General features: G+C 37.4%; 1 protein-coding gene across 2 annotated transcripts in view; it reads right to left on the bottom strand.

The window, feature by feature from the left end:
* The window catches only part of LOC145991161 (uncharacterized), a 275,164-nt gene extending 259,460 nt beyond the window's left edge, over positions 1-15,704 (bottom strand). Inside the window, exon 1 of one of the 2 annotated variants that reach the window (XM_083126990.1) lies at positions 15,616-15,704. The gene's annotated coding sequence lies outside the window, so the exon portion shown is untranslated. The remainder of the gene's footprint in view (positions 1-15,615) is intronic. The other variant, XM_083126989.1, reaches the window with a different exon arrangement.
* Between the last annotated feature and the right edge of the window lie 739 nt (positions 15,705-16,443).

Here is a 16,443-nt window from a genome sequence, read left to right as displayed (position 1 = left end):
AGACAAATGACCCATCCATATTTTCTAATCCGACATTAGACTTCGCAGTGTATTACGCTAACTAATTTGCCACGGGATCGGCTTCTTCGTGTTTGTCTACTCATCAAATGATTGATTAGTTATTCAAACTATATAGGTAGGAAAGCTATATAACATAACGAAACAGAAAAAAAATCCACTTGACGTCTTCTAGTACTATCATCAGCCTACAATTTCATGCTCTCAAATCCACACAGAAAACTTCTTGTGGCATTAGTTTTACGGAATGGCCTTGGGGAATAAAGATCGCCCATTTCCTGGTTCAGCTCGAAACAATCAGGTGCCTTATCGAAGCTGCTGTTGAGCACGCAGGGTTTCTAACCTACTTCGCCGTAATTCAGTTGTTGTATGTATTGTAGAGCCAACCGCAGATTAAATAGGAGGAAAAATACTTTTTCCGACGGAAAATAAGTTGGCAATGCTACGAACACTGAGGCATTCTTGATAAGACGCCTGAGGAGGGTCGAGAAAACTTTCCTGAAAAAGCGCAATCCCAGTATCGAAGGTCATGCTACACGTGGATTGGCAACTTTCGGGAGCATGCTGTCTGTCTACACAATTCTACCCAAATACCTGTTTGAAAATGAATCTTCTGCTCGCATTTTATTTTTCAAATGTAGTTCTGACATTGTAGTCATTTTGCAATTATTTTTATTTGTTCTTATTTTGCTTTGCTTTTGTCACTTTTATAATTAATCGAAACTATGAAGATGGATGATAAATAGATGAAATTGATGAAGAGACACCTAAAAAAGATATTTACAGACCAGGACTCGAACCCGGGACCTAAAGTGGATAGGTTGGGGGGGGGGAGACCGTCAATAACTCCCGGTCACGAACTGGCTTATAATGTTTGTAATTTCTCAGGAGTATTTTTTGTTCTGTTCATGCATAATGCCTGCTTTCGGAAACTTAATTTATAAGTGACACACTTCGTTCGGTGGGGACAAGCCACGAATTGTTTGAGAGGAGGGACAAATCTCATTCATATACTAGATACAATCATGGACTATACTTGAAATGGCCTCCCCGATGGCGCAGTGGTTGCGTCGTCGCCTAGTAATCAAGGGGTCCCGGGTTCGATACCCGGTGGAGGCACAAGTGGTTCGGATTCCACTTCAAACTGAAGGTTCAGTCCCGATTGGCCTTACTGTGCATAAAGTGGACTCAAAACACCAAATCAATCAATCATATACTTGAAAAATGACGTGCTAAACACTACTTTCGGAGATCAGATGGACATGGCAATTTTGATATACAAGATGCACTTTTTCTACTTAGATTGTTTATGTCCAAATTGTATCCTAATAGATAATCTCGCAACAACGCAAAATGTTTAAATTGACTCGAATTCACAATGACTCATATACAGTGTGTTTATAAATGAACGGTGCGGCTTCAAAAATTAATAATAAATCTATTTATTACCTTACACGGACAAAACTTACACCGTAATCAGCAGCAACTGTCCAAGTTTATATAACTTTTTTTAAAATTGGTATAAAGATAGAAATCGAGAGGGGGCAATTGCCCCTCTGTGCCCCCTTGCAGGTGCTCTTGCCGTCTGGAAGAAATAGTGCACGAAAGACGTGAAAACTAAATCCATCTTGAGTATCCTTTTGTCTTGCTACTCTTAGATTCTGCAACCTTTCTTTCTATAGTCCAATGTTTGCCTTCCTTACCTCCTAGAATTGATTTCTGTACAAGTTTGAGGGCTAATCTACCCTGCCCCCTGTGGTTGTGCCACAACACCTTCTTCCGCCGTTGTTCCTTTGTGAACTTTCATCGGCTTCAAAATACTTCATTTTCTTCAAGAGCATAATATCGTTTAATAACCGGCGATATGATTCCTCTACCCTAAATTTCTGGAATAAAGTATAATAATATAAGGGCATGGAAATCTGGAAGGGGGGCGAGGATGGCCACCTCTCCCCTTTAGAAAACGAATGTCAGCTAAAAGTATATATTTCACACGTATAATTTGATTTGTCATACTAATTTACATTAATTATTATAATGGGGATGCAGGAATGCGATAATTTCGAATTCAAGTGGTGTTTCTTGAGGGGGCAACACTATTATCGGGTTAATATGCAATTGCATATGGCATATTTCTCTGATGTCCATGACGAGGGGGGCATTTTACCCCTCCCCTTGCACCCCGTGCGCACGCCTATTGCTACTCCTTTCTACACTAGTTGGAAGCTTTATTCAGTTTCGAGCCAAAAATGTAATTTAATATCAAATCAGGGTTGTTAAACGTCCACGAACCCATAAATTCTAATGGGTTCTATTGGGTTCCGCAACAAGACTGGAAACTTTTTTATCGCACAGTTTAAATTCGGTCCAAGTTGCGTATTCTTTCATTTCAATATGGAACTTAGACCGTCTTTTAATTGATCCGGAAAGAAGGTCCCTTTGCCGTATTTCAATTGATCAGGAGAAAAGGTCCCTGGAACGATCTGAAATACATAAAAAGGCTCTTTACGGTCCAGATCCATTTATGCTTGCTAATATTCCCTGCTGAACCGGAATTGAATTGATTTAAAATTCCTGACCCTTTAACAACCCTGGTTGAAATTCATTTTTTTACAAACAACCATATTTTTCACGGCTATTTCACATTAATCCCATACGATATACTGAGTTATTTTTCGCAATGTTCCAATGAAAGGTAAGAGATTTTGGCTATTCCTTTTTCTTCCGTGATGTTAAATAGATTATATTCGTCACGCGCCTATAACGTTACTAGCTAACATTTGTGAATTGTTCTTTCCTTGTAACGTTAACATCTACCATACTGAATTTATTTACGTTCCTTATGTAGATGGTATGTACCCAACTGCATTTTGTTCCGTTCCGCTACAGTGGTTTACATTCTGTTACATTCCTATGTAACGTTAATTAACCATATTGCCTTTCACTTCATTCCGTTACGGAGGATTGCATTCATTACGTTCCTATGTATACCGTTATTTACTACCATGTTGCATTTCGTTACGTTTTTTTGTAACGCTAGTATATACCATATTGCATTTCGTTACTACGTTCCTTGTAACTTGTAACGGTAGTATATACCATATTGCATATTACGTTATGTTCCAATGTGCTCATTTCGTTCCGTTCCTTTATAACGTTAATATCTACCACAATACATTTTGTTACGTTCCTTGTAACGTCAGTCTATAACATATTGCATTTCGTTACGTTACATGGGTACCAGCAGTGGAACCATACTTTTCCTCCTACAAAATGGAACGTACCGTGTAACGCAAATTGGGTACGTTACGACTCCCTGTTTTAAACTCTCAAGAAGAGGCGTAAGCCATTTGACTTACGATTTGAAACATTAGTTTAAAAACACCATGAAGGTATAATTTCAGATATTGCCAGAAAATGCACTAAAATGAAAATGTGAATTTTGGGGAAAATAACACCGTATAGTAAAATATATATAAAAAAGAAAATACACCAATTTAAAATATATATATATATCAAGGTCCCTACCAATTAGGCTGGAATCTTTAACCTAGAACTGTCCTAAAACGGCTGCATTGCTACTGTACCAGATTACAGCTACATGCCACTTCTTCCTGCCTGCATGTGTGTGTGTCGCTCTCCGACCACTAGTGCTGCGTATAGGCACCATTGGAGCTTTTTTCAGGATGCCCCTCGTATGTGAACTTTCAGAAGCTTTTATTATTAGTGTGTTCCTGTTTTAATGTGTGGTTAGCTAAATCAGGTACCTAAACAATGCAATTCTATAAATTCCTTGCGTTAAATTTCTAATACCTACATACCCTTTTCGTCAGCATTAATGGTATAACTACATGTTGTCAGTTTCACAGTACTTCACTTGGATATACTGTACTGAAGCAGAAATCCCATTGATAATGTAAGGAAATATGACACTTTATTTTGTTCGATTCAATTGTTTCACTTATATGCAAGAGTTAAGTTGTTTGCTTTACAGAGAAGAGAGAAGTAGCTTTATGCATTGAAAAACGAGTCCGCACTCATGGTTCTTGCAAGCAGTGAAAATATCAACATATAATACAGAGAGTGTATAGAGAGACTGATCAATTACAAATTGTATTTCTTAATCATTCACTCTTCAGTCTTATCTCATTTAGTCGTAACTTTAAAAATAATCAAGTATTTTATTTTAAACTTACTGCATATGACAAAATTCCGTAATCCTTCCCTAGTTTGTGAATTGTAATAATTTTCCAAACTCACTATTTTGCAGTTTGAATTCAAATCATAGCGAATAGAGAAATTAAGTCAATTTCATAGAAGTTAATATTGGTACTTAACAAAACCATACGTGGATCTGTGCGAGTTTATTATTTCTATTTGCAAAAACATCGATTTAGTTTAGTTTGTAATTGTCAGCAACTGTTTTGTGATCGTGTTTTAGTTTTTCCACGAGTGTGTGTGTGTGTGTGTGTGTGTGTATGTGTATGTTTGTTTGTTTTTTATATTGTGTAGTAGTTGTGGTGTATGTGTGTTTATATTGTGTTATAGTTGTGATGTGTTTGTGTATGTCCTGTGTAGTAGTTATGCTGTCTAATGTAATTGTGCTGTCTAATATGTTTGTGTTTGTCTTGTGTAGTAGTTCCTCCATTCATATCGGGGGTTAGGCGTAGAGCTGACAACTCTGCACTGTAAAAAGACATGTCAAGAAACAGAAATATAAGGCCATGGATGTTCCCAAGGTAAAATATTCCGGAGGTAAAATAGTCCCCCGTTCGGATCTCCGGGTGGGGACTACTTTGGGAGGTCCCTGGACTAAGGATAAGATCTACGTTAGGAATAAGGATATTAAATTAGGCACCTGGAATGTTCTGAGCCTTTACCGGCCTGGGGCATTTCAGTGTACAGTTAATGAGATAGGGAAGTATAAATTAGATGTAGTAGCTGTCCAGGAAGTTAGGTGGCCAGGAGAAGGGAATTGTAAAACTAAAAATTATACTTTTTTCTATGGTGGTACTGAAAATCATAATTTTGGAACAGGCTTTTTCATAAATAATAGAATTATCTCGGCTCTTAAAACAGTAGAATTTATTAATGATAGGATAGCATATGCAGTTTTACAGGGTAGGTGGTGTAAAATTATTTTAATAAACATACATGCACCAACGGAAGATAAAGATGATAATACTAAAGATGATTTTTATACAGAGTTAGAACAGGTCTTTGATAAATTTTCTCAGTATGATATGAAAATTCTGTTAGGTGACTGTAATGCACAGATTGGCAAAGAAGATACATTTAAACCCACGATTGGTAAAGAAAGTCTTCATGAATTAAGTAATGATAATGGTATAAGATTGATTACTTTTGCAACCTCAAAGAATTTAATTGTGAAAAGTACCACTTTTAAACATAAAGATATCCATAAATATACCTGGTCTTCTCCAGATGGTAAAACTCATAATCAGATAGATCATATTCTCATTGATAAGAGAAGGCATACTAGTATAATTGACGTTCGTACACATAGAGGTACTGACTGTGCCAGTGACCATTATTTAGTAATTGCTAAATTAAGAGAAAGACTCTCGGTGATAAATCATAAGCAACAAAATCTAAAAGTTATAAAATTTGATACAGGAAAGTTTGCTGATGAAAGAATTAAGAAAGATTACCAAATTAAACTGTCAAATAGATTTGAGGTTTTGCAGGATTTAAATGATGATGAAAATATAAATGAAACAGACGTAAATAAGAATTGGGAGCACATACGTAATGCAATAGAATCAGCAGCTAAAGAAACTATAGGATACCATAAACCAAGAAAAAGTAAGCCATGGTTTGATAATGAATGTCATAATCTAATAGAAATAAGAAATCAGGCTAGACTTAGGTGGTTAAATAACACGGATGATACAAATCTAAGCAATTATAATAGAATAAAGCGAGAAGTTAACCGCACGTTTAGAAGTAAAAAAAGAGATTACTTGAAAAGCAAAATTAACGAAATTGAAACAAACAGCAAAAATAAAAATATCAGAGATTTATATAAAGGTGTAAATGAATTTAGAAAGGGGTGGCAACCTAAAGTAAACTTGATAAAAGATAAAGACGGTGATTTTCTAGCTGACCCAAGCGATATTCTAAATAGATGGAAGAACTACTTTAATGACCTTTTAAATGTCCAGGTAGGAGATAAATCAGAAGTAAATGAAGTACACACAGCAGAACCTTTAGTTCCAGAACCTAACTTGACTGAAGTTAAAGATGCTATTAAAAGGCTTAAGAATAACAAAGCACCTGGCATTGATTTAATACCAGCTGAGTTAATTAAATATGGTGGAAATTCATTAATATGTAAAATTCATAAATTAATTTGTTTAATATGGAATAAAGAAGAAATCCCTCAACAGTGGAAAGAATCCATAATTGTTCCTGTGTTTAAAAAAGGTGATAAAATGAACTGCAATAATTACCGTGGAATTTCTCTACTCTCAACAACATACAAAATATTGTCTAACATTCTTTTAACAAGACTAACCCCATATGCTAATGAAATTATAGGTGATTATCAATGTGGATTTAAACGTAACAGATCAACTACAGATCAAATTTTTCACATCAGACAGACGCTTGAAAAAAAGTGGGAATATAATCAAAATGTCCATCAGCTATTCATTGATTTCAAAAAAGCATATGATTCGGTCAAAAGAGATAAATTATATAATATATTAGTAGAGTTTGGAATACCTAAGAAGCTTGTTAGTATGATAAAAATATGCACCAGTGAAACAGAAAGTAAAATTCGTGTGGGTAATAATATGTCTGACAAATTTATAATTCATGATGGGTTAAAACAAGGAGATGCATTATCTCCATTGCTCTTTAATTTTGCCTTAGAATATGCTGTAAGGAAGGTAAAAGAAACTAAAGAAGGACTAAAATTAAATGGTGTGACTCAGTTGTTAGCATATGCAGATGATGTAGACTTACTGGGGGATGATATAAATACGATTAAGAATAATGCTAAAATATTTTTCAAAACTGCTAAAGAGATAGGTTTGGAAGTTAACAAAGAGAAAACTAAATATATGCTTACAGGCCGAAACCAAGTGTTAGGTAATAATAATCAAAATCTAACTATTGATAACAACTCGTTTGAACCAGTTTCCAAATTCAAATACTTAGGAGTAATATTAACAAATGAAAATTATATTAAAGAGGAAATAAAAAGTAGACTTAATTCAGGAAATGCATGTTACTTCTCTCTTCATAAACTTTTGTCTTCTCGTTTAATATCTAAGAAACTAAAAGTTAAAATACACAAAACCGTAATTTTGCCTGTAGTATTATATGGGTGTGAAACTTGGTCCCTTACATTGAAAGAGGAACATAAATTGAGAGTATTTGAAAATAAGATCCTTAGGAAAATCTTTGGACCTAAAAGGGATGAGGAGACAGGTGAGTGGAGAAGGTTACATAATTTAGAACTGCATAATTTGTATTCATGTCCAGATATTATTAGAATAATTAAATCAAGAAGACTTAGGTGGGCAGGCCATGTGGCACGAATGGGAGAGGAAAGAGGAGTTTACAGGATTCTTGTTGGGAAACCAGATGGTAAGAGACCAGTAGGAAGGCCAAGACGAAGATGGAGGGACAACGTTGAGATGGACCTAAAGGAAATCGGTAGGGATGGAAAAGAGTATATAGATCTTGCTCAAGATAGGGACAGATGGAAGGCCTGTGTTGCTGCAGCCATGAACCTTCGGGTTTAAGAAGGCTAGAGAGTTAGTTAGTTAGTTAGTTAAGGCTAATCGGGACTGGACCTACAGTTTAAAGTGGAATCTGAACCACTATGTGCTTCCAGCGGGTATCGAACCCGGGACCCCTTGATTACAAGTCGACGACGCTACCACAGCGCCCTCGGGAGGCCCAAGTGCTGGAATTCATATTGAAAAGTAAGTGGGCTAAATCGTTCGTTACTTTAAATGTCGTTCGTTACTTTAAATGTCTCCTTAACAGTTACCTTCTGTTCGATATTTACTTGCAGTTTTAACGTAAGTAATAGCAACTAATTACTAGTATTAGTAACGAAATCACTATTTAAAAATCATGACATGTAGGCGATACAATCCTTGAAAACGAAACTGATACCGAAAATTACTATCCTAGTGTCTCGTGTCGTTCATGGCGCAGTGGTTCCCAAAGCGTGCGCCGAGGCGCCACGGCTTACAGGGAGGCGCCGCCAAATGTTCAAAGAAGGGTATTTTTTCCATGGGGCATTTGACCCCCATTATAGTTGTTACCCCCTGAAACAACACCACTTGAACTTGAAATTATCGTATTAATATAAATCAAATTATACGTGTGAAATATATACTTTTACGTTCACATTCGATTTCTAAGGGAGAGGTGTGGCCATCCTTGCCCCCCCACCCTTCCAGACGTTCATGTCTCTCTTACATTATTGTACAGGGTGGCTCAATAAGTCACGTAACACCATCAGTACAAGGCGACTGCGGCATGGAATGTGAAAATGGCGATGACCAATCATTGCCTGGCCAAGGGGGAACCACATTGACGCCACCCACACGGTCGGCGGCCATCTTGATGTCCGCCACCTTGAATTCAACTTCAGAATTTTAAATGGGAAGGGGGTCGTGCGACATATCAAAATGGGCTAGAATTTCACGAGAAATGCAATGGTGAAGGTTTTTTCGACGTATCTTTAACCAGTAAAAAGTTATGACTGAATTATTGTACCAATTTGCTCCTTTTCGAGGTGTTAGAAAAATGCCTTAAAATTTGTTTAGCGCATTGGTAATGCATCGAGATCAAAGTGACGTCTATGGAGAGACGTTCGCATACCATTGCACATTATTTTAATCGGATCCATCCATGAAGAGCTGCGCATTATGAATGGTTGTCGCGAACAATTTACAGTGTGACGCTTCCATTGAATTAAAAGTCCTTCAGAGTGACAAGGCTAATGTTTATGTTCAGAAGGAAGTTCATAAACAGAATATGCGACCCTTGTCATCTGGTAACTAACTTTGGACAAAAACAGGTTCATAACGTTCCCATAAGTGTTCTAGTGTTCTTCCCTATTGAAAAAACTCTGTAAAAAGTACCTTCTTCCATAAGCAAGGATGAAAAAACCTGTTTATTTAACAAATCCAAGTAGCCCTAAGCATTTAAGGTTCCGTTGATGGAAAATTGACTAACCAATCGTGTTCCACGCAGCACGCCACACCATTAACTTAGCAGCACTAACCATTCAGCTTTGATCTGTCGAAAATGGGTTATCAGATAAAAATCATCGAATATTCTGTTTATGAACTTCCTTATGAACATAAACATTAGCCGTGTCACTGTGAAGGACTTTTAATTCAATGGAAGCGTCACACTGTAAATTGTTCGCGACAACCATTCATAATGCACAGCTCTTCATGGATGTATCCGATTAAAATAATGTGCAATGGCATGCGAACGTCTCTCCATAGACGTCACTTTGATCTCGATGCATTACCGAAGCGCTAAACAAATTTTAAGGCATTTTTCTAACACCTCGAAAAGGAGCAAATTGGTACAAGAATTCAGTCATAACTTTTTACTGGTTAAAGATACGTCGAAAAAACCTTCACCATTGCATTTCTCGTGAAATTCTAGCTCATTTTGATATGTCGCACGACCCCCTTCCCATTTAAAATTCTGAAATTGAAATAAAAAAAATGGCGGACATCAAGATGGCCGCCGACCGTGTGGGTGGCGTCAATGTGGTTCCCCTTTGGCCAGGCAATGTTTGTTCATCGCCATTTTCACATTCCATGCCGAAGTGGCCTTGTACTGAGGGTGTTAAGTGACTTATTGAGCCACCCTGTACTTAGGATACTTACGATGGAATTTCAGTTTACACGTTCGTCTTGCATTATTTCTTTCAGTCGGCCAAGACCACCTGCAGGGTAGCACAAAGGGGCAATTGCTCCCCTCCATATCACTTATATGTTTATATATAAATACATAAATACATTTCGTATTTTTTTTGCTCGCTTCGCTCACATTTTCTCCTTTTCTTACAGTCTTGTCAAGTTCAGAGCCGTAGCTAGGGGGCGGCGGGAGTTCGCCCTGGGCACCGAACAATCTAAATGAAAAAAATTGTATAAGAAAATGCCATGACACACCATGAATTTTTTTTTGCCATATTAATTCAATATTGTTTTCAGTTTGCAAAAATTGGGATCTACAAACTTTCTTGTTTTCTGTAATGCATTTTAAATTACCAGAGAGAGAAGTTTCTGCTAAACAGTTTTGTCTTAAATGTATGAACACAATTCTTTGGAGGAAGAGAAGCGCTGCACATTTCAGAGAATTTATTTATTCGTTATGCTGCCTCTATGTTGATGCATTATATATATATGTATGTATGTATAATATATACATTCTACATACACACATCAATGCAATGAAACTAAAACAGTGTTAAAATAAGGTTTTTCTTTCCAGACTGAAATTTCATCATTACCCCCCTAACCAGAGGGTTTGCGCAAGCCTATGTTTCAAATATGTGTTTATTTTTAAACTTAAGGCAAGCAACCTTACAAATAACTGAACGTTGCAAGTGTTATATGGTATACGCCTACATTCTGACTTGGGCGCCGCGAAAAATCTTGACGCAGTAAGGGAGCCGTGAAGCGAAGTAGTTTGGGAACCCCTGGTGTAGGCAGTTTTCTTTTTTTTAAAAAAATCCAACGGACGTGGATCCTTTGGCCTTCCGTATTCAATTTAGGAAAAAAACACTAATATATTTCTCGAAAGCGTCTTTTCGTGAATAAGGAGGGCCTCCCCGATGGCGCTATGGTATCGTCGTCCCCTTGTAATCAAGGGGTACCGGATTCGATACCCGGTGGAGGCACATAGTGGTTCGGATCCCACTTTAAACTCTAGGTCCAGTCCCGATTAGCCTTATAAAGTGGACTTAAAACACCAACTCGTGAACAAGGACATTCCACTCTACAATCTTGGAGTTAAAGCACACCGTAGTTGCGTTAGAAGACCAGTGCACGGATCTAAAAACACCGGGGAGAAGGCGTAAACAGCAGTGTTCCTTTTGTTGTGAACTCTTGGTACGATATGCCAGAAAACAGAGTTCGAGTTCATGCAGACCACTAATGTCTTGCTACGATTATGGACTTAAACTCTAAGCCAGCTGGGAAGGTGTGGAATTTTATAAAACTACATTGGATATTTTTTATGGTGGGAACTTGTCTTTCCCTTCCTGCGCTCATCATACTCGTAGCGTATGAATGAAGATTTGGTGAAATGGCAAATATATTTGTTATATAAAATCGTGAACTTCAGGTTAAAATGATAAATAACAACTTCGTTTCGTCTTTGTTCATCATACAAAATGTAACTGTATATTGATCAAGTTTCTTTTAAGCAATTGAGCGCAACAGATGTACTATAAAACTTGGGCATTGATTATTGCACGTAAATATCCTGCTGTTTTCCAGGAAAATGTACCTGCTGAATTTTAAAATAACTTCAGATTCAAAATTATATTACGTTGGACGCGAGTAACATCTATATGTGAGGATATACTACAACGAAACTGACGCATAAAGTGCTAAGATTTTCAAATGCAAATTACTCAGGACCTACAACGGTTCCATCACACGAGGTCGGCCACTCATACTCTATAAATGCGCCCCATGTTAATCGTAACAAAAATATTTGACAGAAGAAAATGAAATAATCTTGCGCTGAAAAATGAACGTACGTGTACACATTAATAAAATTCAATATTTAATAATACTCATAATAACCAGTGAAATATTAACGAATGAAATTCTTTGTCTTGCAAACAATACCTTGTCTTCTGATCTGATCAGAAAAGTAATGAATGTTTAATAATTAGGAGCAGTGAGGATTGTGATTTGCTCAATCACGTTTTCCAATTAACACAAATAAAGGCATACCCTGTTGCTACTAACTTCACATGGAAGCATCACAAATGAAAATAAAAAAATAGATGACCGGATAATAACCCCAATAACAACGTGCAAATTTTAATTATGGGATTTTTTAATTGGCATTTTATTGCACGTTGAGTAAATAGTTTCTGGTTGGTTAGTAGCGTACTAAATACATTCGTATCGTCAACGAAACGCCTCTTTGCACATATATATTTTTCCTACAAGGCAGATTTGTGAACAATCGTGATAAAACTGCATTTGTCTGACTTACATGTTGCTTGAATCACAACTTGTCTTTCAACAAAAGTATCCGTACAAGGGCAACGATTACTTAGCTTTCCCTTCCAGACGATTCGTTCTTTAGGTCACCCACCTCATACCATTTCAACCAACCAGTGTTGCATCACTATTTATTTTAAGAACTAACACCTAACGCTTGTTCTCTATATTCTTTAAGTGTTCAAAGACGTGGACATTTTTTTCAGATCTGCTTTTGACTTTGGAGGGAATTTGGAATTGGACGCTTGTGGTAAATAAGACGTTTACGAAAGTAACTAACTTCTGTTGTGTTCTGCTCAAATGTAATGATTCAAAAACCAGAATTAAATGCTCTCCCTTTTTTTTGGTTTATAAAGACATCGCTCTCCCCACCACAAGCAATCCGATCCGATGGGAACTTTTACACAATCTCTCATCTTTGAAGCACAAAATAACTAACCATGAAGATGACAAAAGATCTTATTTTCTTCTGATCACTGTATTGTACCAAGCAAGTTCGAAAATAATTAAATGTTTGAGGTATCCAGGCCTCCATTCTATCAAAAACTCCTCAAAACGATTTTTTTAAAAAAAAAATCAACAATTTGGTCATTTATGACGCTAAGGGGAGGTCAGGGTTTATTATTATGCTTGTACCATCACCTATTCATCAATTTCTTCGCGATTAACCCAAGAGGTAGATAGGCGACGTAAAATTTAAAAAATAAGAGAGAAAATCGAGTCAAGACAAGATGCCGTAATCTCGTTAAGTTGCATGTCTTGTTCTCGTTAGAACCAGAAGACCTGTGTCTGAATAGGCTAAGTCACATACAGTAAAGAAAATCTGATTAGATCAAAATTTCACGTGCGTTAATATTCCAGTCAATCTTTTCCCGATTTCACAGGCAACTGTATCTTTCTCGGTCTTTCGCATTGTATTTTATTTCCAACTTCGGTCATTTATGTCGCTTTTCTACGTCTTGGGCTAATCGTGACAAATGATAAACTGTTGAAATGGATGATAGGACAGACGGAGCCACGCCTTAATCAGGATTCGAACCCGGGACTTCTAGCTTCGTGGTGCGTTGTGCTGACCGCTTGGCCACGGACGAATGATGAACTGATAAACACCCATGCTCAATTTTAGGGGCGCCAACTTTCGAAAAACATTGTGTGGGCTCAAACACTTGAGTTTTAAGTTCACAATTTTTTTTAAAAAAATCACTCTTCCGTGTATCATGATGTTAATACACATCAACAAGCATCTTAATAATTTTTTTATACATAACTTATGTTATATATTGACTTCAATAATCAATCCATCACGAATCGCGATAACAAATGTACAACAACAATAAAGAGAAATTATTGAATGGGCTCGGACCCCACGGACCCATATTTGTTGGCGCCATTGCTCAAACGAGACTCGAAAGAGGAACCTTCTGTGGCAAGACCGGCGTTCTCCATAAAGTCTCGACAACTTTCAGAAGAACGCCAAGACTTGCTTAATTTCGACAGATAGGCTTAAGTCTAATTGATGTGTATTTACGTGTACGACGCTTTACGCCCACATGGACGAATCGGCGGATTGACTGATTGATTTGTATAATTGGATGAAGAGGCAATCGTAAGTCCCACTGGCTGCAAGCCCAGACGCTAGAGAGAGCTTCGTTAGTCTGCAAGAATAGTCCAAACAAGGACGTATCTGGGGGGGGGGGGGGGGTCCAGAACCACACGAAAGACTTACTTAGTACTGAAATTAAATAATAAAATAACTACAATTAAATAATGAAAATTGACTTGTTCTTTAATCGAGGGTTATTGATTTCTTATTGGAAGGTAAGGATTATCCTGGGATCATACGACTTTGAATGACTAAATACTACTCATAATAATATGCATTACATATTACCAGGAACTTTACTTTTCGTCAACTGGATCTAACATCCTTTATTCATATTCAATAAATACTCAATTCTTTATATATTTAACATTAATTTCCCACTTAAAACTGTAGGTCCAGTCCCGATTAGCTTTACTGTGCATAAAGTGGACTTAAAACAAAAACTCAATTTACTTGTCAGGGCTTTGTTTTTACAAATGTTGCAGACCTAACTATACGTAGATAGATAGTGATTGATTGATTGTTTTAAGTCTACTTTATGCACAGTAAGGGTAATCGGGACCGGACCTACAGTTTAAAGTGGGATCCGAACCACTATGTGCCTCCACTGGGAATCGAACCAGAGAGATAGATAACGAATACGTGCTGTTATATTACTATCCTTATAACATATTTTAACCTATTCACGTAATAAAAATATATTAATTAATTTGAATATTTTAATTAATATAATTATAATTATTTTAATTTGGACGTTATTATTATTTTGAGACATTTGGATTGGACCCCCCACCTGAAATATATTTCTAGAAACGAGCGTCCAAGGTGCACAATCAGTGGCGTGCCCAAGGGGGGTTGGTGGGGGTTATAACCCCCCTTTGGCCCAGTATTCCTAAAAAAAAGAACGTCAAAGGTAGGAAAAGTTGGCAAAATTAGAGCAGACTACTAGAAAAATTGCACGTAAACCCTCCCTTTCGAAAATCCTGGGCACGCCACTGTGCACAATGTGGAAGAGAGGTTGACATTCGCGTGCTTACGGAAAACTTACTCCTTATACCCCACTTGGCCTAATCGAGACTGATCCTAGAGTTTAAAGTGTACAATGTACCTCCACCGGGTATCGAACTCACTATTCCTTGATTATTGGGAGACAGAGAGCGTTACCACAACACGTTCGAAACTCCAGTATGTCATGAACATTTGAATAGGTCTCTTTTTAACCAAATCATAGATCGACCCAAAGTTTTATAACCTAGTTGGCCTATTTATTCACCAATGAAGAAAAACACACAACATAAAAAGACGGTTAAAGGGAACTTTAAGGAAGGACCTCAAATATCAACCTCACTCCCACGTAGAACTCAGATACCCTATTCAAAAATGGACCTACAGTTTGAAATGGGATCCGAACCACTATGTAATGTGCAATTATCAGGAATCGAACTCGCGATCCCTTGATTACAAAGTATGGGGATTGTACGTTTGTTATTGTCCTTTTATAAATTCACGTCATGATTTTCACTATTCGTCTTAATCATAGCGATTAGCCAAAGGTGCAATAAATAAAAAGTCAAACACCACGTAAAATAGAACAATTACAAAAGCACTACCTGCTGATTTGCAACTGTTGTAAATAACTGATTTGAAACGAATCATATTATTCACGAAAACAGCGCTACAAAACTGATACGAAGTTACCACAGAGAAACACCAAATCAAGTAAATGTTGTGTGCACTTACCCCTTCGAAATCTAGTCGGTCCCCTGTCGCATGGATAGCTTATACGAGCACTGTTTAACTACACAACCTTACGTCGCACAGAACTCACGTGCACTGCAGTCAGCAGACGACGTTTGAAGCGAAGTCGGCGCTTCGTAGGCGGGGCTTAGTACAGCCAATAAAATGGTCGGAGAGCATTACGTCAGACTTACACGTGCTCGCTGTCATTCCCTGTAGCCAAGTCGAATGCAAAGGAAAGGGTGAGTCACTGGAAGAAGGAAGGTGTAAAGTTTACGTGACTGCCGTGCTAGTGTCTTATTTCGTTCCTTGGCGACATCAGGGGCGCCGACTTGTCAAAATTATTGGGGGGGGGGGGCTCTGATCACTGAAATAAGTTAATGAATGACTCACTCTCCCTTTTTTAAGTTTTGGCCTCAGTGTTCGGAATCTCATAAAAGCCCATGAATTCCTCAAAAATATCAAAAATGTTTATTCACAGTTCTAATGCAGAATACTAATTGTCCACGGGTGGATATATCACAAGTCAACCATAATAGCAAAATATTCCCGACTTTTAATATCTGTTACCACGGAGCGCAAAACAGATCTCCCTAATATATCAATGATCTCGTTCTGAATGTCATGTTTGAGCCATTTGTAGCCCAAACATCCCATCCACTATACTATATTCATGCACAGCCTCTTTTGAAACTCCTTTTAGTAAAAATTTTTACAATACTCATAATTATATACTTAGTATATAGTAATACGTCATGTGTTTTGCTGTCTCTGGTCATAACCCCCCCCCCCCAAAGTTGATGGTTTAGCGGTCTCAGCCCCCCCCCCCCA

This window comes from Lepisma saccharinum, chromosome 8 (assembly GCF_977018435.1).
Source record: "Lepisma saccharinum chromosome 8, izLepSacc3.1, whole genome shotgun sequence".
Taxonomy (NCBI): Eukaryota; Metazoa; Arthropoda; class Insecta; order Zygentoma; family Lepismatidae; genus Lepisma; species Lepisma saccharinum.
This window is presented reverse-complemented; position numbering and strand designations above follow the sequence as displayed.